Source organism: Neomonachus schauinslandi, chromosome X (genome assembly GCF_002201575.2).
Source record: "Neomonachus schauinslandi chromosome X, ASM220157v2, whole genome shotgun sequence".
NCBI lineage: Eukaryota > Metazoa > Chordata > Mammalia > Carnivora > Phocidae > Neomonachus > Neomonachus schauinslandi.
In genome coordinates, this window is record NC_058419.1 from 66937009 (window position 1) to 66963810 (window position 26802).

The 26802-nt window shown below is 38.1% G+C and overlaps 1 pseudogene; it reads right to left on the bottom strand.

Moving 5' to 3' along the window:
* Nucleotides 1–1567: 1567 nt before the first annotated feature.
* The window catches only part of LOC110572525, a 109633-nt pseudogene continuing 84398 nt past the window's right edge, over nt 1568–26802 (bottom strand).

The following is a 26802-nucleotide window of genomic DNA, read 5'->3' on the forward strand; positions in this document are numbered from 1 at the left end:
ACATGGGGCAGACTTAAAAGCATTTCCCAGTACATGCAGACCCGTCAACACAGAGCAAAAGCTTTGCTGGGTCAAGGAACTTGACCAAACACTGAACAATAGATTGTTCTGATCTAGAGGCGACTATTAGGAACACAGGCTTAAAAATAAAATCACACGCCTCCTTGGCAATCTGGAAGACTATGTATATGTCTAAAACTGCCCTCCCAGAAAAGAGAAGGAAACTCCCAGTTACTAGTCCTGGCTGAACATGGGTCAAAAGAAAACCCCCTGACATAGCAGCCTCCAAGCACATACACATCCAATGGTAAAGGGTAAAAATCTTGCCAATAAGTGCATTATGCCCACCCAGAGATAACCCTTAGGTGGCTAGACTAAAAGAGATAACAGGCTGCACACTGCAGGGGAAATAACCAAGCAAATACTAATCCCTTATGGGAGGAGGATCATTATCCAGAGTTGCTATAAGATACTATAATAAAATGTCCGCTTTATAACAAAAGATTATAAGAAATGCAACGAAACAGGAAAGTGTCATGCATACACAGGAAAAACAGGCGGTAAATACTGCTTAAGGGGGCCCAGATGGTAGCTATAGCATATAAAGATTTATAAATAAAGAAATAGAAATTACTTTAAAAGAACCAAATGGAAATTCTGGAGTTGAGAAGTATTTACTAGAGGAACTCAATAGTATATTTGAGCTGGCCAAAGAAAGAATCCACAAACTTGAAGATAGATCAATAGAGATTATGCAATCCGAAGAACAGAGAGAAAAATGAAAAATGTCTTGAAGAGAGATGTGGGACACCATTAAAAATACCAATGTACCTCAAAATGTAAGTAGCAGAGGAGAGGAAAGGAGCAGAAAAAAATATTCAAAGAGATGAATGGAAACATCTAAATTTGACGAAAAATATTAAACATCAAAAAAGCTCAACAAACACCAATTAGGAAAAACAGATGTTCAAAGCTAAAGATAAGGTGAAAATTGTAAAAGCAGTAAGAGATAAATGACATAAGGGAAAACACAGGGAAACACCAATATGATTAATAGGTGAGGTTTCTCATAAACAGTGAAAGCCAGAAGACAGAGGGATTGCATATTCAAATTGCTGAAATTAAAAATCAAGGGATGCCTGGGTGGCTCAGTTGGTTAAGCGTCTGCCTTGGCTCAGGTCATGATCCCAGGGTGTTGGGATGGGGTCCCACATGGGGCTCCCCGCTCCCCCTGCTTGTGCTTGTGCTCTCTCTCTCTGACAAATAAAAACCTTTAAAATTTTTTTGAAAATAAACTATTAATATTATATACAAAACTATCATTCAAAAATGAAGTGAAATAAAGATGTTACCATATAAGTAAAAAGAAATTGCATTGCAAGTAAATCTATATTACAAGAAATACAAAGGAAATTATTCAGGCAAAAAGCAGGTGACACCAGACAGTAATTCACACACGCATGTGTGCATGCACACACACACAGCACCAATAAAGTCACTCATGTAGATACTTAGTAAAAGACAGTATAATTGCATGTTTCTTCTTTCTTTTAGGAAAATTTTTTTCCACTGGAAAATAATGTTTATTGAGATCCCACCAGTTGCACAATCTGCTTCTGACATTAAGCAGCTTCTTCTTGCAGTTCAGTCTTTCATAAGTGGTCCCATGAATGCTTTCTTATCCTCCACAGTCTGTAATCAGCCATGGCCAAACTTGGAAGTGGTGTCAATGAACTTAAGGTCAATCTTCAGGGCCTGCTATTTGATCTGCACCAGCAACAACTTGTGGAGAGTAAGCACTTGCTTCTTGGTTCTCATCACACAGCCTTTCTGCATGACAAAGTCATTAGTCACTTCATCATAGTGGACAAAGTCAACTCGGTTGATGCTCTTGTCAGATCATAATCAGTAGAAGCATTGTTCGTGATCAGTTTGCCATCCTTGATGAGATAGGCCTGGCCAATCTTGTAGATCTTCTTGTTGATCTCAATGCAGTGATGGTAGCCTTTCTGCCCAGCCCATGCCATGGAGGCCACTTGGGCAGGATGCCGTGCCCCAATACAGCCCACCTTGCACAGTCCCTGGTGGGTCTTGCAGGGTAGCTTCTTGGTGTGCCAGTGGCTGGTGACCTCTTGTTACCTTTGCCCTTGGTGACACCAATGACATTTATCATCTCATCCTACCCAAACACTTGGTTCACAAGCACCTGCTATTCCAGGCTCTCATGGGCCTAGTTCAGCTTCTCAGCCACTGTGCCTCTATTCACCTGGATCTCCATGAGGTGGGTTTTCTTCTGGCATAGAGGAAGCAGGGGCACCTGGGTGTGGGTGATGACATGGATGATTTGGCAGTACTTCTTCATGCTGTTGAACTCCTTTTCTAGCTGCTGCTTGCCATCATCATCCTGCCACTTGCAGTATTTGGTTGAAGGCTTTCTTAGACTTATGCCAATTCTTATAGAAGTGTCTTTTGCACTCATCCTGGATGTGTTCAGCAAAGATGGTCTTAAAAGTACAGAGACCTTGAGCGGTTTCTTCACAGCCCATGATGCCCACCACCACCATGGATGGTGCCTCCACAATGGTCACATCCTCCACAATTTCCTTCTTTTTCACCTTGGATCCAGGTCTGTTGACCTCTCACACAATGTGAGTCATGCCAGCCTTGTAGTTGAGCAAAGTTGTGAGGTGGATAGGCTTGGAAGAGTCATCCTTGGGGAAGCTCTTCACCTTCCATGGTGCCAGCCACTGTGTTTCTGGGGCAAGAAGCCCAGGGACCCATGTCTGGGAATAGAGAATTTCCTATGAGACGTTCTGCCACCGAATGCTGCCAGTAGAGCAAGAAAATTTTTAAAACTTAAGCTGACTTAGAAAACAACCACATGAAGCAATGTGTATTCTTTTGTTGGGAGTGGAAACAAAGCTGTCTTGGAGTAATGAAAGTAACTCTTGGGAAATGAAACCAGATGATATCCAGAATCCACAAGAACAAATGAAGAGAGCCAGAAATGGTAAATGGTATATACAATGATTAATATAACAAGCTATGAATATACACCTCCCGTCTCTTACATGTTTTGAAAGATATAAGATCATACAAACTAATAGTTTTAATTATGTATTATTGAGTTTGAGATACACACACACATATATATAAATGTAACATATATAAATGTATTAGATATAACAATAGTACAAAAAGGTGGTATGGAAAGGAGCTATATAGGAGTAAAGGTTATATACTTCATTGGAACACATTTCGGTGGAAATACGAAATAAATTCTGAGAAGATAGGATGTATATTGTAAGCCCTAGAAGAACCACTAAGAAAGTAACTAAGAAATATACTTAAAATATTAAAGGGATCAAAATGTTACACTGGAACATATCCACTTAATACAAGAGGAAGGCAATAAGGTAGGAATAGAAAAAAAAGACATGAGGCATATAGAAAAAAATTAAAGTGGAAGATGTAACAATATTAAATATGAATTAAAGAAGTCAAAAGGCAGAGCTTGTCAGATTGAATTAAAAAATCAAGATCCAACTTGATCCAACAGGTATCCTGTCTATAGAAGCACTTCATATTCGAAGATACAAATAGGTTGAAAATAAAGGATGGGAAGGGTGCCTGGGTGGCTCAGTAGGTTAGCATCTAACTCTTGGTTTTGGCTCAGGTCATAATCTCATGGGTTGTGAGATTGAGCCCCATATCAGGTTCCATGTTCAGTGAGGAGTCTGCTTGAATATTTTCTCCCTCTGCCCCTCCCCCCACTCTCAAATAAATCTTTTTTTTAAAGAATGGGAAATATATATATACATATACATATATATATTCTGCAAAAATGAACCATAAGAGTTGAAGTACCTATACTAATATCAGACAAAATAAACTTTATAACAAATAAATGCTACTAGAGATAAAAAGGGATATTTCATAATATTAGAAATTCTATCAGGACGATATGACAATTTTAAACATATATGCACCTAAGAACCTATCCAAATACATGAAACAAAACTGACAGAATTGAAGGGAGAAATAGACAACTCAACAATAATAGTGGAAAATTTCAAAATCTCTTTCAATAATGGATAGAACAGGGGGGCGGAGCAAGATGGCGGAGGAGTAGGAGACCTGGATTTCGTCTCCTCTCAGGAATTCAGCTGGATAGGGATCAAACCATTCTGAACACCTACAAACTCAACAGGAGATCGAAGAAAAGAAGAGCAACAACTCTCTCATCAGAAAAGCGACCACTTTCTGGAAGGTAGGTTGGGCGGAGAAGTGAATCTGAGGCGATATTCGGGAGGATAGACGGCGGGGGAGGGGCCTCCGTCGGCCGCTTCTGGCAAGTGATAGAGCCGCGGAGCACAAAATCGGAACTTTTAAAAGTCTGCTCGGCCGAGGGACGTCACTCTGGTGGCTAAGCGGGGGGTGGGACCCTCCGGGACAGTGTGGTCTCAGGACCCACGGGTCACAGAAAGACCGGGGGTGCCTGAGTGTGGCAGAGCTCCCAGGTATCGGAGCAGGGAAGCCGGCTGCAGAGGCGGAGCCCAGGCGCGGGCTCTCAGCTCGGGGTTGCCATAAACTGTGATCCGCGGCACAGTCAGGCCACTGCTCCTCCAGCAGGGACCCAACAAGCGGCAGATCCGGGGAGACTCACCTTCCTCCCCCGGGAGGAGCCGCGCGTGAGTGCGCCGCAGGGATCTGCTGGGTTTGGAGACTCCACCCGGGGTCGGGTGCCAGAGATAGAAACGCGCGGTCACAGGCCGGGTGAGCACGGAGTGCGGCTGGAGACCGGGGAGACGGGAGTGACTGACGGCTTTTCTCTGGGGGCTCACTGAGAAGCGGGGCCCCGAGTTGTCGGCTCATCCGGGGCGGAGATTGGGAGGCCGCCATTTTCACTCTCCGCCTCCAAAGCTGTACGGAAAGCTCGCAGGGAACAAAAGCCCCGGAGAGCAAACCGCAGCAGATTACTTAGCTGGGAGGGGGCAAGGGCGGGGCAATTCTGCCTCCAGCAAAGACATTTGGAAACCAAGGCAACAGGCCCCTCCCCAGAAGATCAGCGAGAACAGCCAGCCAAGACCAAGTTTACCCATCAATGAGAACGGCAGAACTCCAGCTCTAGGGGACTACTGCACGTAGAATTCATGGCTTTTTTACCATGATTCTGTAGTCTTTCAAAGTTAATTTTTTTTTTAACTGTCTTTTTTTCTTTTTTTATTCTTTTTGAATTTTTCTTTTTCCCTTTTTCAACCAAAATCTTATCAATCCCTTTTTTTTTAAAAAAAAACATTTTTATTTTTCATTTTTAGAGTCATATTCTATCCCTTCATAGTAGTTACCCATATTTTTGGCTTATATATATAAGTTGTTCTCTCTTTAAAATTTTGAGATAGTTTCTTCTAACAGATCAAAATATACCCTAAATCTCTAGTATATGGTGTTTTCTGTTCCCCTGCCTGATCACATCCTCTCCCTTTTTTCTTTCTTTTTTTAAATCCTCTTCTTTCTTTTTTTAAACAACTTCTTATCAATTCCTTTTATAAAATTTTTTATAATTTCCATCTTTACAGTCATATTCCATCCCTTCATCATATCAACCCTTATTTTTGTACATATATAAGTTTTTCTTTCTTTAAAATTTTGGGAGGCACTTTCTTCTAAAAGACCAAAATACACCCCAAATCTAGTGTGTGGCACTGATCATATTTGATCACATTCTGGTTTTTTTGTTGTTGTTTTGTTTTGTTTGTTTTTGTTTTTATCTTTATCTTTTTCTTTTTTTTCTTTTTCTTTTTTCTCTCTTTCCCTTTCTTTTCCCACTGCTTCAGGTTTTTTCTGATTTGTTTAGAGTATATTTTCTGGGGACGTTGTTACTCTGCTAGCATTTTGTTCTCTCATTAATCTATTCTCCTCTGCACAAAATGACAAGACGGAAAAAATCACCTCAACAAAAAGAACAAGAGGTAGTACCGACTGCCAGGGACCTACTCAATACGGACATTAGTACAATGTCAGATCTAGAGTTCAGAATCATCACTTTAAAGATACTAGCTGGGCTTGAAAAAAATATGGAAGTTATTAGAGAAACCCTTTCTGGAGAAGTAAAAGAACTAAAATCCAACCAAGTAGAAATCAAAAAGGCTATTAATGAGGTGCAATCAAAAATGGGGGCGCTAACTGCTAGAATAAATGAGGCAGAAGAGAGAATCAGTAATATAGAAGATGAAATGATGGAAAATAAAGAAGCTGAGAAAAAGAGAGATAAACAACTACTGGATCACGAGGGCAGAATTCGAGAGATAAGCGATACCATAAGACGAAACAACATTAGAATAATTGGGATCCCAGAAGAAGAAGAAAGAGAGAGAGGGGCAGAAGGTATAATGGAGCAAATTATAGCAGAGAACTTCCCTAATTTGGGGAAGGAAACAGGCATGAAAATCCAGGAAGCACAGAGAACCCCTCTCAAAATCAATAAAAATAGGTCAACACCCCGACATCTAATAGTAAAACTTACGAGTCTCATAGACAAAGAGAAAATCCTGAAAGCAGCTCGGGAGAAGAGATATGTAACCTACAAGGGTAGAAACATTAGATTGGCAACAGACCTATCCACAGAGACCTGGCAGGCCAGAAAGGACTGGCAGGATATATTCAGAGCACTAAACGAGAAAAATATGCAGCCAAGAATACTCTATCCAGCTAGGCTGTCATTGAAAATTGAAGGAGAGATAAAAAGCTTCCAGGACAAACAAAAACTAAAGGAATTTGCAAACACAAAACCAGCCCTACAGGAAATCTTGAAAGGAGTCCTCTAAGCAAAGAGAGACCCCAAAAGCAACATAGACCAGAAAGGAACACAGACAATATACGGTAACAGTCACCTTACAGGCAATACAATGGCACTAAATTCCTATCTTTCAATAGTTACCCTGAATGTAAATGGGCTCAATGCCCCAATCAAAAGACACAGGCTATCAGACTGGATTAAAAAACAAGACCCATCGATATGCTGTCTGCAAGAGACTCATTTTCGACCCAAAGACAGCCCCAGATTGAAAGTGAGGGGGTGGAAAACCATTTACCATGCTAATGGACACCAAAAGAAAGCTGGGGTGGCAATCCTTATATCAGACAAATTCGATTTTAAACCAAAGACTGTAATAAGAGATGAGAAAGGACACTATATCATACTTAAAGGATCTATCCAACAAGAGATCTAACAATTGTAAATATCTATGCCCCTAACATGGGAGCAGCCAATTATATAAGCCAATTAATAACAAAAGCAAAGAAACACATTGACAACAATACAATAATAGTGGGGGACTTTAACACCCCCCTCACTGAAATGGACAGATCATCTAAGCAAAAGATCAACAAGGAAATAAAGACTTTAAATGACACACTGGACCAAATGGACTTTACAGACATATTCAGAACATTCCACCCCAAAGCAACGGAATACACATTCTTCTCTAGTGCCCATGGAACATTCTCCAGAATAGATCACATCCTAGGTCATAAATCAGGTCTCAACCGGTACCAAAAGATTGGAATCATTCCCTGCCTATTTTCAGACCACAATGCTTTGAAACTAGAGCTCAATCACAAGACAAAAGTCAGAAAGAACTCAAATACATGGAGGCTAAAGAGCATCCTACTAAAGAACGAATGGGTCAACCAGGAAATTAAAGAAGAATTAAAAAAATACATGGAAACCAATGAAAATGAAAACACAACTATTCAAAATCTTTGGGATGCAGCAAAGGCAGTCCTAAGAGGAAAGTATATAGCAATACAAGCCTTTCTCAAGAAGCAAGAAAGGTCTCAAATACACAACCTAACCCTACACCTAAAGGAGCTGGAGAAAGAACAGCAAATAAAGCCTAAACCCAGCAGGAGAAGAGAAATAATCAAGATCAGAGCAGAAATCAATGAAATAGAAACTAAAAGAACAGTAGAACACATCAACGAAACTAGGAGCTGGTTCTTTGAAAGAATTAACAAGATTGATAAACCCCTGGCCAGACTTATCAAAAAGAGAAGAGAAATGACCCACATCAACAAAATCATGAATGAAAGAGGAGAGATCACAACCAACACCAAAGAAATACAAACAATTATAAGAACATATTATGAGCAACTCTATGCCAGCAAATTAAATAACCTGGAAGAAATGGATGCATTTCTAGAGATGTACCAACAACCAAAACTGAACCAGGATGAAATAGAAAACCTGAACAGACCTATAACCACTAAGGAAATTGAAGCAGTCATCAAAAATCTCCCAAAAAACAAAAGCCCAGGGCCAGATGGCTTCCCAGGGGAATTCTACCAAACATTTCAAGAAGAATTAATACCTATTCTTCTGAAACTGTTCCAAAAAATAGAAATGGAAGGAAAACTTCCCAACTCATTTTATGAGGCCAGCATTACCTTGATCCCAAAACCAGACAAAGACCCCATCAAAAAGGAGAATTACAGACCAATATCCCTGATGAACATGGATGCAAAAATTCTCACCAAAATACTAGCCAATAGGATCCAACAGTACATTAAAAGGATTATTCACCATGACCAAGTGGGATTTATCCCTGGGCTGCAAGGTTGGTTCAACATCCGCAAATCAATCAATGTGATACAATACATTAACAAAAGAAAGAACAAGAATCATATGATCCTCTCAATAGATGCAGAAAAAGCATTTGACAAAGTACAGCATCCTTTCTTGATCAAAACTCTTCAGAGTATAGGCATAGAGGGTACATACCTCAATATCATAAAAGCCATCTATGAAAAACCTACAGCGAATATCATTCTCAATGGGGAAAAACTGAGAGCTTTCCCCCTAAGGTCAGGAACGCGGCAGGGATGTCCACTATCACCACTGCTATTCAACATAGTATTGGAAGTCCTAGCCACAGCAATCAGACAACAAAAAGAAATCAAAGGCATCCAAATTGGCAAGGAAGAAGTCAAACTCTCACTCTTTGCAGATGATATGATACTTTATGTGGAAAACCCAAAAGACTCCACCCCAAAACTGCTAGAACTCATACAGGAATTCAGTCAAGTGGCAGGATATAAAATCAATGCACAGAAGTCAGTGGCATTCCTATACACCAACAACAAGACAGAAGAAAGAGAAATTAAGGAGTCGATCCCATTTACAATTGCACCCAAAACCATAAGATACCTAGGAATAAATCTAACCAAAGACACAAAGGATCTGTACTCAGAAAACTATAAAATACTCATGAAAGAAATTGAGGAAGACACAAAGAAATGGAAAAACATTCCATGCTCATGGATTGGAAGAACCAATATTGTGAAGATGTCAATGCTACCTAGAGCCATCTACACATTCAATGCAATCCCCATCAAAATACCATCCACTTTTTTCAAAGAAATGGGACAAATCATCCTAAAATTTGTATGGAACCAGAGAAGACCCCGCATAGCCAGAGGAATGTTGAAAAAGAAAAGCAAAGCCGGCAGCATCACAATTCCGGACTTCCAGCTCTATTACAAAGCTGTCATCATCAAGACCGCATGGTACTGGCACAAAAACAGACACATAGATCAATGGAACAGAATAGATAGCCCAGAAATGGACCCTCAACTCTATGGTCAACTCATCTTTGACAAAGCAGGAAAGAATGTCCAATGGAAAAAAGACAGTCTCTTCAACAAATGGTGTTGGGAAAATTGGACAGCCACATGCAGAAGAATGAAACTGGACCATTTCCTTACACCACACACAAAAATAGACTCCAAATCGTTGAAAGACCTAAATGTGAGACAAGAGTCCATCAAAATCCTAAAGGAGAACACAGGCACAACCTCTTCGACCTCAGCCACAGCAACTTCTTCCTAGAAACATCACCAAAGGCAAAGGAAGCAAGGGCAAAAATGAACTATTGGGACTTCATCAAGATGAAAAGCTTTTGCACAGCGAAAGAAACAGTCAACAAAACCAAAAGACAACCGACAGAATGGGAGAAGATATTTGCAAATGACATATCAGATAAAGGGCTAGTATCCAAAATTTATAAAGAACTTATCAAACTCAACACCCAAAGAACAAAGAATCCCATCAAGAAATGGGCAGAAGACATGAACAGATATTTTTCCAAAGAAGACATCCAAATGGCCAACAGACACATGAAAAAGTGCTCAACATCGCTCGGCGTCAGGGAACTCCAAATCAAAACCTCAATGAGATACCACCTCACACCAGTCAGAATGGCTAAAATTAACAAGTCAGGAAATGACAGATGTTGGCGATGATGCGGAGAAAGGGGAACCCTCCTACACTGTTGGTGGGAATGCAAGCTGGTGCAGCCACTCTGGAAAACTGTATGGAGGTTCCTCAAAAAGTTGAAAATAGAGCTACCATACGATCCAGCAATTGCACTACTGGGTATTTACCCCAAAGATACAAATGTAGGGATCTGAAGGAGTACGTGCACCCTGATGTTTATAGCAGCAATGTCCACAATAGCCAAACTGTGGAAAGAGCCAAGATGTCCATCGACAGATGAATGGATAAAGAAGAGGTGGTATATATATACAATGGAATATTATGCAACCATCAAAAGGAATGAGATCTTGCCATTTGCAATGATGTGGATGGAACTGGAGGGTATTATGCTGAGCGAAATAAGTCAATCAGGGAAAGACATGTATCATGTGACCTCACTGATATGAGGAATTCTTAATCTCAGGAAACAAACTGACGGTTGCTGGAGTGGAGGTTGGGATGGGAGGAATGGGGTGAGTAGGTGATAGACACTGGGGAGGGTATGTGCTCTGGTAAGCGCTGTGAATTGTGCAAGACTGTTGAATCTCAGATCTGCACCTCTGAAACAAATAATGCAATATATGTTAAGAAAAAAAAAAAAAGGAGATAGCAGGAGGGGAAGAATGAAGGGGGGGAATCGGAGGGGGAGACGAACCATGAGAGACAATGGACTCTGAAAAACAAACTGAGGGTTCTAGAGGGGAGGGGGGTGGGAGGATGTGTTAGCCTGGTGATGGGTATTAAAGAGGGCACGTTCTGCATGGAGCACTGGGTGTTATGCACAAACAATGAATCATGGAACACTACATCTAAAACTAATGATGTAATGTATGGTGATTAATGTAACAATAAAAAATTTAAAAAAAACTAATGATATAGTATATGTTGGTTAAACATAATAAATATAAATAAATAAATAATAAATAATAAATAATAGATAATTTTTTAAAAGTGAAAAGACCCTTAGAATGGGAGAAAATATTTTCCAATAATATATCTGATAAGAAACTGTGTCTAGAATATATAAATACAATTACAACTCAATAACAAAAAAACCTAATAACCCAATTAAAAATGTGCAGAAGATCTGAATATAAATTTTCCAGAGAAGATATACAAATATCCAATAAGCACATGAAAAGTTGCTCAACAGCATTTGCCATTAGGGAAGTACAAATCAAAACCACAGGGAAATACCAGTTCAAACTCACTGGATGGGTAAAATAAATAAGACAAAATAAGATTGTTGGCAAGGATGTGGAGAAATTTGAACCTTCCTACATTGCTGGTAGGAATGTAAAATGGTGCAGCTATTTTGGAAAAGAGTCTGATGGTTCCTCAAAGTATCACTCCTAGATAGTAACATCATTCATAACAGCCCAAATATGTGAACGACCTAAATGCCCATCAACTGATGAATGGATAAATAAAATATTTTATATCCATATCATGGAATATTATATGGCAGTAAAAATGAAGAATGAAGTACTAATCCATGTTACGTGTTACATATGGATCCCATATATTATATGCTTCCATTCTAGAACATGCAAATCTATAGAAACAGAAGGTAGATTAATGGCTGCCTAAGAATAGGACTGTGTTGTGGAGGAATGGGAAGTTGTTGTTAATGGGTACAAGGTAAAGTATCTTTACTATAGCCTGTGTGGTCATGTGGCTCACGACACAAGATGTCTTTTGTACATATGCTGCATTAACCTTAAAAAATAAAACTGCCCATTATTCTATCAGCAAAAGATGGGTTTATTCAGGAATAGCAGAGAATTCCAATCTAGGGAAAGCAAGCTATGACAAAACCTTGGGCAAGTCCCCCAAACAAAGGAGAGGAAAGCTCTTTTATAGAGGAAAGTGAGAAGTTGGGAAGGCTGTTTGTAAACAGAAAGTTTATTGAAGTAAATTGGGAGTTCTAAGTATAGTGGCTGAGATGTTGCTGGGGTAGGAGGATGCCTTCCTTCCTTCTGCTGGAGTAATGTCCATGGGTCATGGGGCAAGGTCTCTTCCAAGGTCTCTTCCTGTTGGGTCTGCAATTGACTATGAGTGGTAGAGTGTGATAGCTCCCCCTGCTGAACCTCCCAACTCTATTTCCTTTTATTAATTTTAACCTTTCCCCCTTCTGATCAAGATCTTTCTTTGAAAGCATCACTGATCAATAGTCAGGTTCTTTATATTTAGTGGTTTTTTTCCATAGAGCCAGGAAGAATATTTTATGGCTGTCATATCTTACATCAGAGGGAAAGTGCATGGTATTTGGAAACCACTTAAAGCCACATTTGAGTAACAAGGAAGATTAGGAGGAAGAAACTCTCAGGCACTTCCTACTTAAAGTCTACATCTTCTCAAGGTCGTAAGTGTGGAAGATCATCTTGATGCACTAACCCATCATTACTTTACTGGGTACATCTTTTCTACAAAAAAGGTTTAACAGTCAACAAAATATAAAACTTAATTATACAAAACATAAGTAACATAACAATTCCAAGTTATATATGATGGTTCTAAACCAGGACTCTAGGACTGAAAGTAGCAAACTGAAATATTGATTGGCACTTATTACAACTTAGGGGAGAAAGTTTCTCCCTATAAAGGCGAACCTGGAGTCATGTATACCTCTTGGAAGTCTCTGCTTAAAGCAACAATGAAAGCAAAATAGTGAACACTGCAGGAGCACACTGAAAGAATTAACTGAGTGCATTTGAGAAGGTATAGTACAGGTATATACATGAAGCAATAGCTGATGAACTTTTTATAAAACAGTAAAACTTTGAAAACAATATAAAACCGTATTTTTATCTTAAAAGAACTAGTTAGAACCATATGTGTTATTGATAATACAGTCTGTAAGGTTGTAAATTCAGAGACCATGAATTTGGATAAGAATCCAAAGTTAGTTAACAGTTTAGATGAAAGAAAGACTTTTGTGAACTCTGAACCTTCCAACCTTTCAGAAAAGGCAAGTGAAAAATTAATTTGTCACAGGACCATGATGAGGCTGTTTCCAAAAGGCCATAGGAGAAGTTTCCCCCTTTTGTAAGAGTTTGGGAAAAGCCGACAAGAGCATTTTCTTTCCACAAAAGAGCTAGAAGATGTGACCATGAGAAAAATGTATACAAGCCTACTCCAGATATCTTGGGAAAGCTGTCTCATCAGATGTCATCTGCTTCAATTCCAGGAAGTTTTTACTTTCCGTTCATTACATAGTGTGTAGGTTCAGTCAGGGTACTTTTCTTTTTTAGATGTGTCATGTAAATCCAAGAGTCTATTCCCTGGGGTTTGGTGGCACATGGGTTTGTTAGCAGTTCCTGATGGAGGCCTTTCCAGTGAGGTTGAAGAGTCTTTATGGAGGTGTCTTTTCCAACAGACAAAATCTCCAGGTTGCAAGGTGTGATGCTTAAAGTCATCATCTCCCAGGAGTGCGCTGTGAAAAGACTGCTCTACCAAAGTATGGTTACTTTAATAGAAACAATTAAGTATTTACAGTATTGAAGTGTATCTCCTTATATCAACTGTGGGTCAGAGGAGGCAGGGGACAAATGCAGTGGACATCCTATGACTATCTTAAGGGATTTATGAGTTTATGAGTTCCCAAGGGGCTGGATCTGAGATTTAGAAGGATCAGCAACCATGCTTTAGGCCAAAGTTTTTGGAGAGTCTCTACAAATTTTGTCAATTAGGTCTTAATAGTGCCATTAGTGAGTGTGACTAACTATGAGGATTGAGGATGGTATGAACAATGAAAGTGTTGTAACACTGGCAAAACAACACAGTAAAATATGTTCCCCAATAACTATAAAGTTCAAGAGGGGTTCCCCAGGTAGGGATAATCTTTTCTAACAGAAGAGGTATTGGCCTATCTACAAGAGAAAGCTTAGGTCCAATGAGAAAACATACAAACCATGACTAAAACATATGTACATCCGTGAGATGGAGAAGCTGTGTGAAATCCATTTGTACAAACAGGTTTCCCTGGATTGTGGTTTGGACAGGTGGGACAAGCAAAGTAGGCACCTCTTGCAGCCTTATTAACTTTTGCCCACCAATATTGGTTCATAAATGCTATCATTTTGTCAGTAGATCAATGGTTTAATGCATATACAGTTGTAAATAGTGGGAATTTTAGAATGTCTGGTAGGCTGGATTGTTATTTGGTCCAAACCAGAGTTCTCTTTGTATTGAGCCAAAAATTATTAGATTTCCATTTTTTCCCTTTCTGGGGCCAATTGTTGGGTATCTCTTGACAATTTTTCTAAAACTTATAATTTGGGAGAACATAACCCTTGGAAAATGACCAGAGTTTGGCTATTGGTATCCTTGAGAACAATATTTTTGTTGGAAATATCAGTGAGGTGGATTAGTTTGGCCTCCAGGATGTGGAGTCTGGAATGCCCAGGAACCTTAATAGCCAGAGCAGCTGACAAGAGTATGACATCAAATAAATGTTTGGACATAGGAACCATTTTCAATATTGTTCCCATTGAAGGTAAGGACATCTCATTGTTTCCATAATATTTTAAAGTCATGAGCTACCCCAAAGACACACCAACTATTGGTATAAATGTTTGTAGTTTTGCCTTTGCCTAAAGTACAAGAAGCTTGAGTAAAGGTGTATAATTCAGCCTGTTGGGCTGAAGTAGCCAAACTGTAAAGGTGCCATCTTAATCGCTTCAAAAGGAGTTATAATAGCATACCCAATACAATATTTACCATTTTTGTTCTGTAAATTAGAACTATCAGTAAACTGTGAAAAATCTGCATTGGTTAGAGGAGTTATTTCTAAATTGTCATGGGGAGTCAAAAGTTAACCTGTCAGTATTAAGCAGGTGTGAGGGGTTTCATCTGGATCCAAATGTAGTCCACGTTTTGAGATCTGATGCCTTCAGTATCTAACCTGAGTCGAGTAAACTGCATTTGTTCTCTGGAGATTTTATGTCCTTTATGGCCAAAAGTTAAACAGGTGAATGCTGTCTTCCTGTGAAGAGGTTTGAGAACGGGGAGCAGAGAAGCAAATTATCTGCATATTGTAACAAAGTAGAGCCTACAGAAAATTTTATTATCATTTAAATCAGTTTGCAAGGTTTGTGAAAAGTAAGAAGGACTCTCTGTGAAACCCTGGAGCATTACTGCCCAGGTGTATTTCCATTCTTCCCAAGTGAAAGCAAAAAGATATCAGCTACCCTTAATCAACTGGAATACTAAAAATGCACTGTATAAGTTGATTACAGTGAAAAATTTGCTTTCAGTGGTAATGGATATCACTAGTGTATGGAGGTTAGGAACAATGGGGTACCGAGGGATAACAATGTTATTTATTATTCAGAGCTCCTAGGCAAACCACCATCCTCAGACTTGGGTTTTCTCACGAGTAAAATAGGGGTGTTACAGGGACTAATGCAGACCCTGGGCCTTATAATTTAGTATGGGCTTGATGCCCTGAAGGTCTTCTTCACTTATAAGCATTGATTAGTTCTGGAGAGGGATTTTGAGCAATCTATTTGCATCTTGGAGGTACACCACTGATTCTGCCAATATCAGAAGGATATTGAGGATTTTGCCCATTAAGAGGATGGTAGCTGATTTAATAGGTATAAATGATCAGTGTCCCCAAATTAAGCTATAGTGCCATCAGAGACAGAGGACAGAAAAGATGGTGAAGGGTCATTTATTTCCCCTGGTTGGCTATTTTGGTTACTACTGTCAAATAATAGAATTGTTTCCCCCTTTTGGGAAAAATTCTGGCATGACAATTTTCTATGAAATCTTGGCCCAATAAATGCATAGGGGTGGAGGAACTAAGAAGAAAAAGGGTGAGTATCCTTCAAAGGGCCTAGGCAGAAGGGAATAGGTTAAGAGACAGGAATCTGTTAAGGTTTATTGGATACCACCACTATTTGAACAATCTTAGTACTCTAAGGCAGGGACTGCTTTATAGCAGTGGGGTTAAGCACCAAGAGTGTAGCTCCAGTGTCAATAAGGACAAAGAGAGAGGTTCACTCCCAATCTGGAGAGTGCTTTTTCTGAGCCATTTAAGAAGGAAGATTGGGAAGAACCCCTGTAGTTCTTCAGAGCCCGATTATTGTAAATTAGGAAGACATTGGAAAGGTTGGTTAGAGGGCTCAAGGTGCCTGGAGCACTTAAATTTGTAACAATCTTTTTTTTTTAATGTCTTGGTTCTTTCCAATAACACCATAAACTAGAAGGCTTTTGGTTTTGTTTAGGGGCCTTCATTTGCTGAAGTTAAAAATTGAGAATTTTAATGGTCTTTCTTTTAGGTGGCTCATCTAGGATGTAAATGAGCAGGCCCTTTTAACTAAAAGAGAATAATCCTGATTCAGCCCATTAATGAACATAGAATTAAATGCTACCCAGGTGGTTTTAACATCTAAAGAGAGACCAGAATTTTCTTTAAAAGACAATTTGGATTTGACTGTAATAGTCATGAACAGGTTCATGAGACTTTTGTGTGCAAGCCTGAATTTTGTTCCAATCAGCAGGCTTAGAAAAAGCTACTGTAATTGCTTTGTGATTTCCAGTGAGTGATTTAGCATCTTGTCAAAAGTTAGGGCTTTGTTTCTCTAAATCCCTTTCAGGATGTTCCCTTCTGGCTAGTTTCATTCAATGTTTGGCCTTATCCTCACAACAAATATGTGGACTAACTGATATAAATCTGAGAATCCAAGTTGATAAGCTGAAATAGCTACCCTAAAATTTTAGCAAACCTATGGGGGCCCTCAGTCACTGTAAGAAACTCTAACTACGGTTTGCAATTCACCCTTATTCCAGAGAACATAAGAAACCTGATATTTATTTCAATCCTCAGAAGATTTATTTAAAGAGGCAGGTTTCAGTAGGTTCAGGAGAGGAGTGGGGAAAGAATCAGAGGACAAGGAAAGTTTGGCAGAGAGAATATAGGAAATGGTGCCAGAGGCAGAGCCCAAGCACAATGTGGCCACCACATGTCTACAAGGAAGATTGGGGAGGGGAAAAAAGGAGGTCTCACAAGTCATGTTGACTTCTTTCAATTGTTTTCTTCAGTTAATTTAGAAACAGTATTTTTTTATTTTTTAAAGATTTTATTTATTTATGAGAGAGAGAGAGAGCACACAAGCAGGGAGAGGGGCAGAAGGAGAGGGAGGAGCAGACTCCCTGCTGAGCAGGGAGCCTGATGTGGGGGTTGATCCCAGAACCCTGGGATCATGACCTGAGCTGAAGGCAGATGCTAACTGACTGAGCCACCCAGGTGCCCTAGAAATGGTATTTTGCAGAAGAAACCTAGAATCATGAAACATCTGGAAGCCCCAAGGTACCATTTAAAATTGGCACCCCATTCAGTTTTTTTTTTTTCTTTTCTCTTGAGAAGCCATGGTTTTCTAATTTGCTTTTGAGTGAAACAAGTTTGGTGAGATCGGAAGTTTTCCCTAATGGCAATTGAATTTCTAAATTGCTTTTGTTTAAAAGACTCCACAAAAAAAAATTGCTAGAACTGATTCATGAACTCAGTAAAGTTGCAGAATACAAAATCAAAGTATAGAAATCTGTTGCATTTCTATACCCTAATAATGAAGCAGCAGAAAGAGAAATCAAGGAATCAATCTCCTTTGCAATTGCACCAAAAACCATAAGATACATAGGATTAAACCTAACCAAAGAGGTAAAAGACCTGTATTCTGAAAACTATAAAACACTGATGAAAGAAATTGAAGATGACACAAAGAAATGGAAAGACATTCCCTGCTCATGGATTGGAAGACCAAATATTGTTAAAATGTCTATACTATCCAAAGCAATCTCTATCAAAATACCAATGGGGGAAAAATACCAATAGGGACACCTGAGTGGCTTAGTTGGTTAAGCGTCTGCCTTCAGCTCAGGTCATGATCCCAGGGTCCTGGGATCAAGCCCCACATAAGCTCCTTGCTCAGCAGGGAGTCTGCTACTTCCTCTCCCCTGCCCTTCCCCCCACTCATGCTCGCTCTCTCCTCTCTCTCAAATAAATAAATAAATAAAATCTTTACAAAAATACCAACAGTGTTTTTCACAGAGCAAGAACAAACAATCCTAAAATTTGCATGGAACCACAAAGACCCTGAATAGTCAAAGCAACCTTGAAAAAAAAAAAAAAAGCAAAGCTGGAAGTATCACAATTCCAGACTTCAACTTATATTACAAAGCTGTAGTGATCAAAATAGTATGATACTGCCACAAAAATAGACACATAGATCAATGGAACAGAATAGAGAACCCAGAAATGGACCCAGAATTATATGGTCAAATAATCTTTGACAAAGCAGGAAAGACTATCCAATGGAAAAAAGACAGTCTCCTCAACAAATGGTGTTGGGGAAAACAGGACAGCCACATGCAGAAGAATGAAACTGGACCACTGTCTTACACCAAACACAAAAATAAATTCAAAATGGATGAAAGACCTACATGTGATACAGGACACCATCAAAATCCTGGAGGGGAACACAGGCAGTAACCTCTTTGACATTGTCCATACTAACTTCTTGCTAGTATGTCTACTGAGGCAAGGGAAACAAAAACAAAAATAAACTATTGGGACTTTATCAAAATAAAAAACTGCACAGTGAAGGAAACAATCAATAAAACTAAGAGGCAACATATGGAATGGGAGAAGATAGCTGCAAATGACATATCTGATAAAGGGTTCATATCCAAAAATATATAAAGAACTTATCAAACTCAACACCCAAAAAACAAATAATCCAGTTAAAAAATGGGCAGAAGACATGAATAGACATTTTTCCAAAGAAGACATCCAAATGGCCAACAGACACATGAAAAGATACTCAATATCACTCATCATCAGGGAAAAATTACAAATCAAAACTACAGTGAGATATAACTGCACACCTGTCAGAATGGCTAAAATGAACAACACAAGAAACAACAGGTGTTGGTGAGGATGTGGAGAACGGGGAACCGTCTTCAGGGTAATGCAAACTGGTGCAGCCACTCTGGAAAATAGTATGGAGATTCCTCAAAAAGTTAAAAATAGAACTACCCCATGATCCAGTAATTGCACTAGTAGGTATTTACCCAAAGAACACAAAAATACTAATTCAAAGGAATACATGCACCCCAGTTTGTAGCAGCATTATCTACAATAGCCAAATTATGGAAAGAGCCCCAATGCCCATCAAGTGATGAATGGATAAAGAAGCTGTGGTATATATATGCAATGGAATATTACTCAGCCATAAAAAAGAATGAAATCTTGCCATTTGCAAGGACATGGATAGAGCTAGAGAGTATTATGCTAAGTGAAATAAGTCAGTCAGAGAAAGACAACCATATTATTTCACTCATATGTGGAATTTAAGAAACAAAACAAATGAGCAAAGGGAAAAAGAGAGAGAGGCAAACCAGGAAACAGACTCTTAACAATAGAGAACAAACTGATGGTTACCAGAGGAAGGTGGGTGGGGGATGGGTTAAATAGGTGATGGGGATTAGGGAGTGCACTTGTGATGAGCACCAGGTGTGGTATGTAAGTGTGTAACCACTAAATTTACACCTATAACTAATATGGCATTGTATGTTAACTGAAATTTAAATAAAAACAAAAAAGTAAAAAAATAAATAAATCACTTTTGACTAAGTTAGTCCACATAATTATAAATGTGCATGCTAAGGGACCTTAGATTTTAACCATAAAACTGGCTGAAGTCTCAGAAAGGGGCAAAATATTTTGATGACTGGGATTCCTCTAAAAAAAAAAAGAGGTTTTTCAGGAACTGCCCGGTTCCAGAAGGAATCAGACCAAAGACCAGCACAGTTCCAGTAGGAATAGTCCAGTCCCAGGTAGGACTCAACCAAAGGCTAGTGCAGTTTCAACAGGCACAGTACCAACCAAAACAGTCCAATCTTAAGAAGGAGTCAGACAAAGGCCTACCCATTTCCAACTGGCACAGTTCCAAAAAGAACAGTCTGGTTCCTAAAAGGAGTCAGACCAAAGGCTAGCACAGTTCCATCAGGAATAGTCTGATTCTGAAAAGGAGTGAGACTGAAAGCCAAGGAGTACACTCACAGTTAAAAACAAAAAGCAAGGCCTTAAAACAGATCCCAAATAAAGCCTGGAGAGCTCAGATACAAGGCATAGTGCTTTAAATCCAGGAGAAAACTTACCCTCAAACATCAGAGTCAGCAAGAAAACAGCACAATCAGCTCTGGGTACCAGCATCTGTTTGTTCCCCCAACCTTGGAGTCATTTGGAGATTTCCTTTGGACCCCTATGAAGGCTACCAAGTAATGTTAACCTTAAAAAATAAAACTGCCTATTATTATCAGCAAAAGATGCGTTTATTCAGGAAAAGCAGAGAATTCCAATCTAGGACAACCAAGCTATGACAAAACCATAGGCAAATCTACCCAACAAAGGAGAGAAGTGCTCTTTTATAGAGGAAATTGGGAAGTTTGGAAGGCTGTTGCAAACAAAAAGTTTATTGGAGTAAATTGGGAGTTCTAAGTATAGTAGCTTTTCATTGGCTGAGCTGTGACTGTCTCTTATTGGCTGTGCTGTTGCTGAGGGAGGAGGAAGTCTTCCTTCCTCTTGCTGGTGTAGTAAAGTAGTATCCACCTGCAAGGTCTGTCTTTTCCTCTTGGTCTGTAGTAGAGTATGAGTGGTGGCATGAGAGCTCCCCCTGCTAAACCTCTAGACTCTATTTTAATGAGGTTTCCTTTTCATAATTGACATTGTAGTATATTACTACTATTTTACTTCTGTATTCCAAGAAGTCATGCCCATGAAATAAGAAATCAATATCCTCAGTTTTTCTTCTGATTTTAATTACCGGAGTCTCTAACTGCTATTTGTAAAGGTTCATTTACCACACTTAAAATATTTTTAATGATGATGGTTTAAAAAAGTAAACCCTCTACAGATGCTGCCCTTAACTGTACTCATGAAACATGAAGAACAAATCCTTCTACTAGTAATATTAGATGCCAAGTTGTCTATAAAGAAAAGCCACTGCATAAATTAGAAGTTGCAAGATTATACAAAAAATGCAACTCTAAGTTATTAGTTAATAAGTTATTATAAATTAAATTCATTATTAAATTAATTTCATAGTTGTATGGAATATCAAAATTGGAGGAAATCTCAGATGCCTTAGTTCAGGGATCAGCAAACTTTTTTGTAAAAAGTGTATCTAAAATATTCCACGGTCCTGAAAGTTTCTGATTTTTCCTATGTTTGGCTCCTTAATTTACCTTGCAAGTTTCCTGGTCATGCATGCTCCTTCCTTCTGTTTATTTTTCTTTTAATGCAGTACCTAACACTCATTTATATAATAAATAACTGGCACTAAAACAATGAACTGTTAGCTATCTTCATGGTGGTCAGGAATTCTCAGAAATACATGAAATCCATAAATTATTAAGTCCCATTTCACCTTCCTACTCACCAACTATATTCATTAACATAGGAAAATTGGTTGATTATCCTTTCTTTTATCTCACTTTAGCCTACTGGTAGTGGGGGAGCAGAAAAATGACCACAGGTCTAAAATCCAGAGGAAGAAGAAAGTTTAGACATTGATAATATGGGAATCAAATTTTCAATTATGGAATAATTAGGAATTGACTAAATAAACCCTGGTTGAGCCAGTTGTTCTCCCAGCTCACTTCCACTCCTGATAAAACTCTGGTGAGATGACTTTCTTAAGCAGATCACTCAAAAAGAATGAAAAGAACAGCTTTCTAGATTTGTTGCTGAATGTCCTCAAAAATTATATTTCTGCTCAGGAGTTTGGTTTTCCTAAGGTATTGCCATTTCTCATAATCCCTCTGATTTAGGAAAAAGAAAAAGTGAAAAGTATAATTTAGTGGAACTTTCATACTGATTTCAAATGGTCATGCCTCTTTACGGTTTTAGAGATATTAACATTCCTCTTCATATCTTAAGATCACATGGAATTCATCAGTGTATCATTTAACCTGTAGAATACTGTTTGTATGCTCTCTGCATCCATTTGTGTAGCCATTTTAATTTAATGTTTTGAGTTAATGGTCTATGAAAGTGATGATTAACATGACCAGCTCTAATACAGATTTGGTAGCAATTTTGAATGAACTTCCTGGTTAACAATGAAAAGATTTCAGGCCCTGGTAACAAGGGTTCATTGAAAAGATTTCATAGTAAGTAATATCATTCATTCAATAAATAGTGTGGGGAAAAATGTGAAAATGTGAGGACACAGGGAGAACACAGCCATGTGATGACAGAGGCAGAAATTGGGGTGATTGCATCCACAAGCCAAGGAATGCCTGGGGCTACCAGAAGCTGGAAGGGACAAGAAAGAATTCTCCTCCCGAGGTTTTGAAAGGATGATGACCCCACTAACACCTTGATTTTAGAAATCTAGCCTTCAGAACTATGATGAAATAGTGGTACAGAGAGGTTGGGCAACAAGCCCGGAGTCAGCCAACTGACACCAAGCAGAGGTGGTATCTGTTCCACATCTCAGCTAACCAATGGATCTTCAGTTTTGTTGGAGTGAAGAAGTGGTTCTCAGCTCCTTCAACTCTTCAACATATTTGAAGAACCCAGGGAAATTGAAGAACCCAAGCCTAATGGGTGAGAGTTTCCAAAGATGTGGTCAGGGTATGAGGAGAAATCACTGGAGGATTCTATTTTTAGTCCATTCTGACAGCATCATACTGCAAAGCTAATTAGGGTGCATAATGACTAGGGTGAGAGAACATCAATTAAAATGAGCAATCTAATGTCTTCTCTGGAGTTTTATTACATTTAATATTTTAATCCAATTACTAGTCTATACAGTTTAGCTGTCCTAAGACAATAAAGCTCAAAACTAAACAAAACAAAAATCCAAGTTTTTCAGATGGTGGTTTAAATCTTTTCTCACAACTTCTCTTAATAAGGTCATGTGGGAACTACTTCTTCATATCTGGCCTCCTAGGATCTTAATGCCAGGTCCAAGAACTACAAAGATTCCTTACACTATGTATTTATGGAAGATAAGAAAGTTTTATATTTGTAAATTCGCCTAATTAATTCTAATTGGTGTCTTCTATGTTCAGTTTTAATATGGTTTTGCTAACCAAGCCTATGGGATTTTTTTCTAAGAGTCACAGGAGACTTCCAAGCAATTATTTGCAAATCAGGGGCTAAGGAAAAAATTAAATTATGAAAAAATTGAAGCCATAGATAATACAATATATTTGCTTTCATCAATGTCCTGCGTCAGGAAAGTTCCTTTGTTATGCATAAGCTTGTTCATTTGATGTAGTTCCACTAGTTTATTTTTGCTTTTGTTGCCCAAGCTTTTGGTGTTGTATCCAAAAAATTATTGTCAAGATCAATATCAAGGAGATTTCTCCTTATGTTTTCTTCTAGGAGTTTCATGGTTCTAGATCTTACATTTAAGTCTTTAATCCACTTTAAATTGATTATTTTGTATGGTAATATACAGGTCCAATTTTATTCTTCTGTATGTGGATATTCTGTTTTCCCAGCACCATTTGAAGAGACTATCCTTTCTCCATTGTATATTCTTAACACTCTTGTTGAAAATTCATTTACCATATATGCTTGGGTTTATTTCCAGGCTCTCTATTCTGTTCTATTGGTCTATGTGTCTGTTTTTATACCAGTACCATACTATTTTGATTACTATAGATTCATAATATAATTTGAGATCAGGAAATATGATGCTTCCAACTTTATTCTTCTTTCTTAAGATTGCTTTGAATATTCAGGGTCTTTTGTAGTTCCATACAAAATTTAGGTTTGTTCTTTTTCTTTAAAAAATGCCATTGGAATTTTGTTATGGATTTCATTGAATCTATAGATCACTTTGGGTAGTATGAACATTGTAACAATATTCTTCCATTGCATAAACATGGGGCATCTATGTTTAGTTGTGCTTTCTTCAGTTTCTTTCATCAATATTTTAGTTTTCAGTGTACCTTGGTTAAATTTATTCCTAAATATTGTATTCTTTTTGTGCTATTGTAAATGGGATTGTTTCCTTGATTTCCTTTTTGGTTAGATCACTTTTGGTGTAAAGAAATGCAACTGATTTTTGCATGTTGACTTTATATCCCCCAACTTTACTGAATTTGCTTATTAGTTATAAGAGGTTTGTTTTTTTTTTTAACTGAAGTCTTTAGGGTTTTCTACATATAGGATCATGTCATCTGCAAACAGATACTTTTACTTCTTTTCAGAATTGGATGCTTTTCTTTTTGTTGTCTAATTGCTCTTGCTAGTACTTCCAGTACTATGTTGAATAGAAGTGGTGAAAATGGCCATCCTTGCCTTGTAACCAGATCTTAGAGGTAAAATTTTTGTTTTTCCCCATTGATTATGTTATTTATGGGACTTTCATAGATAGCTTCTACTGTGTTGAGGTAAGTTCCTTTCATACCCATTTTGTTGAGAGTTTTTATCATGAATGATTATTGAATTTTCCAAATGCTTTTTCTACATCTATTGAGATTATCATATATTTTTTATCTTTTATTTTATTAATGGGGTGTATCACGTTGATTGATTTGAATATGTTAAGCCAACCTTGTGTCTCAGGGTTAAATCTCACTTGGTTATGGTGTGTAATCTTTTTAATGTGTTGTTGAATTTAGTCTGCTGGTATTTTGTTGAGGATTTTCCCATCTATGTTCATCAGAGATATTGGCCTGTAGTTTTATTGTACTCTTTTTCTGACTTTGGTATCAGGGTGATGCTGGCCTCCTACAATGAGTTTAGAAGTATTCCCTTTACTATTTTTTGGAAGAGTTTGAGAAGGATTGGTATTAATTCTTTTAAAGTATGTTAGAATTCAGTTGTGAAGCCATCTAGTCCTGGGATATTCTTTGTTGGGTTTTTTTTTTTTTAAGTTACTACTTCAGTCCTCTTATTTCTACTGGTCTGTTCATACTTTCTATTTCTTCTTGATTCAGTCTTGGTAAGTTGTATGTTTCTAGAAATTTATCCATTTCTTCTATATTATGTATTTTGCTGACATGTAATTGTTCATAATGGTCCCTTATTGTCATTTTTATTCCTCAGGCATTCATTGCAATGTCTCCTCTTTTATGTCTACTTTTGTTTATTTGAGAATTCTGTTTTTTTCCTAGTCTAAGAGTTTGTCTATTTTGTTCATTTTTTTAAAAACCCAACTCTTAGTTTTGTTGATTTTTTTCTATTTTTTTTTCCATTCTCTGATTTTCCTTCCTTCTTCTAACTTTGGGCTTAGTTTATTCTTCTTTCCTAGTTCCTTGAGGCATAAAGTTGGGCTGTTTATAAGGTATCTTTCTTTTTTATTTATTTATTTTTAAAAAGATTTCATTTATTTATTTGAGAGAGAGAGAGATAGTGAGAGCAGGAACACAAGCAGGGGGAGTGGGAGAGGGAGAAGCAGGCTTCCTGCCAAGCAGGGAGCCCAATGTGGGACTCGATCCCAGGACCCTGGGATCATGACCTGAGCCGAAGGCAGACGCTTAATGACTGAGCCACCCAGGAGCCCGGTATCTTTCTTTTTTAATGTAGGCATTTATCACTATAAAATTCTCCCTTAGTACCACTTTTGCTGCATCCCATACATTTTGGTATGCTGTATTTTGGTTTGTCTCAAGGTATTATTTAAATTCCCTTTTGATTTCCTATTTAATCCACTGATTTTTCAAGTATATATCATTTAGTTGCATGTATTTGATTTTTCCACTCTTGCTGTTATTGATTTCTAGTTTCATTCCATTGTGGTTGGAAAGATACTTGGTATGACTTTGATCTTAAATTTATTAAGAGATGTTTCATGATATAACGTGTGATCTATCCTGAAGATGTTTTATGTGCATTTGAGAAGGATGTGTATTCTACCATTAGGTGAAAAGTTCTATATCTGTCTGTTATGTACATTTGATGTTAAGTCAGCTATTTCTTTATTCATTTTCTGTCTAGATGTTATATCCATTATTGAAAAGGGGTACTGAAATCTACAGTTATTGCATTTCTGTCAACTTCTCCTTTCAGATCTATCCATATTTGCTTTATATACTTAGATGCCCTGATGTTTGATGCATATGTATTTGCCTTTGTTATATCTTCCCGTTGAATTGATCCTTTTATCATTGTATATTGACCTTTGTTTCTAGAGATGGTTTTTGACTTAAAGTCTACTTTGCCTGATATAATTATAGCCACTCCTGCTCTATTTTGGTTACTTACTATTTGCATGGGATATTTCTTTCCTTCCCTTTCCCTTCAGTCTATGTATGTCCTTGAATCTACAGTGAGTTTCTTGTAAACATAATATAGTTGGATCTTGTTTTTTTTAATCTACTCAGCCATTCTGTATCTTTTTATTGGGGATTTTACTCCATTTTCATTTAAAGTAATTATTGATAAAGGGGTGCCTGGGTGGCTCAGTCAGTTAAGCATCTGCCTTTGGCTCTGGTCATGATCCCAGGGTCCTGGAATT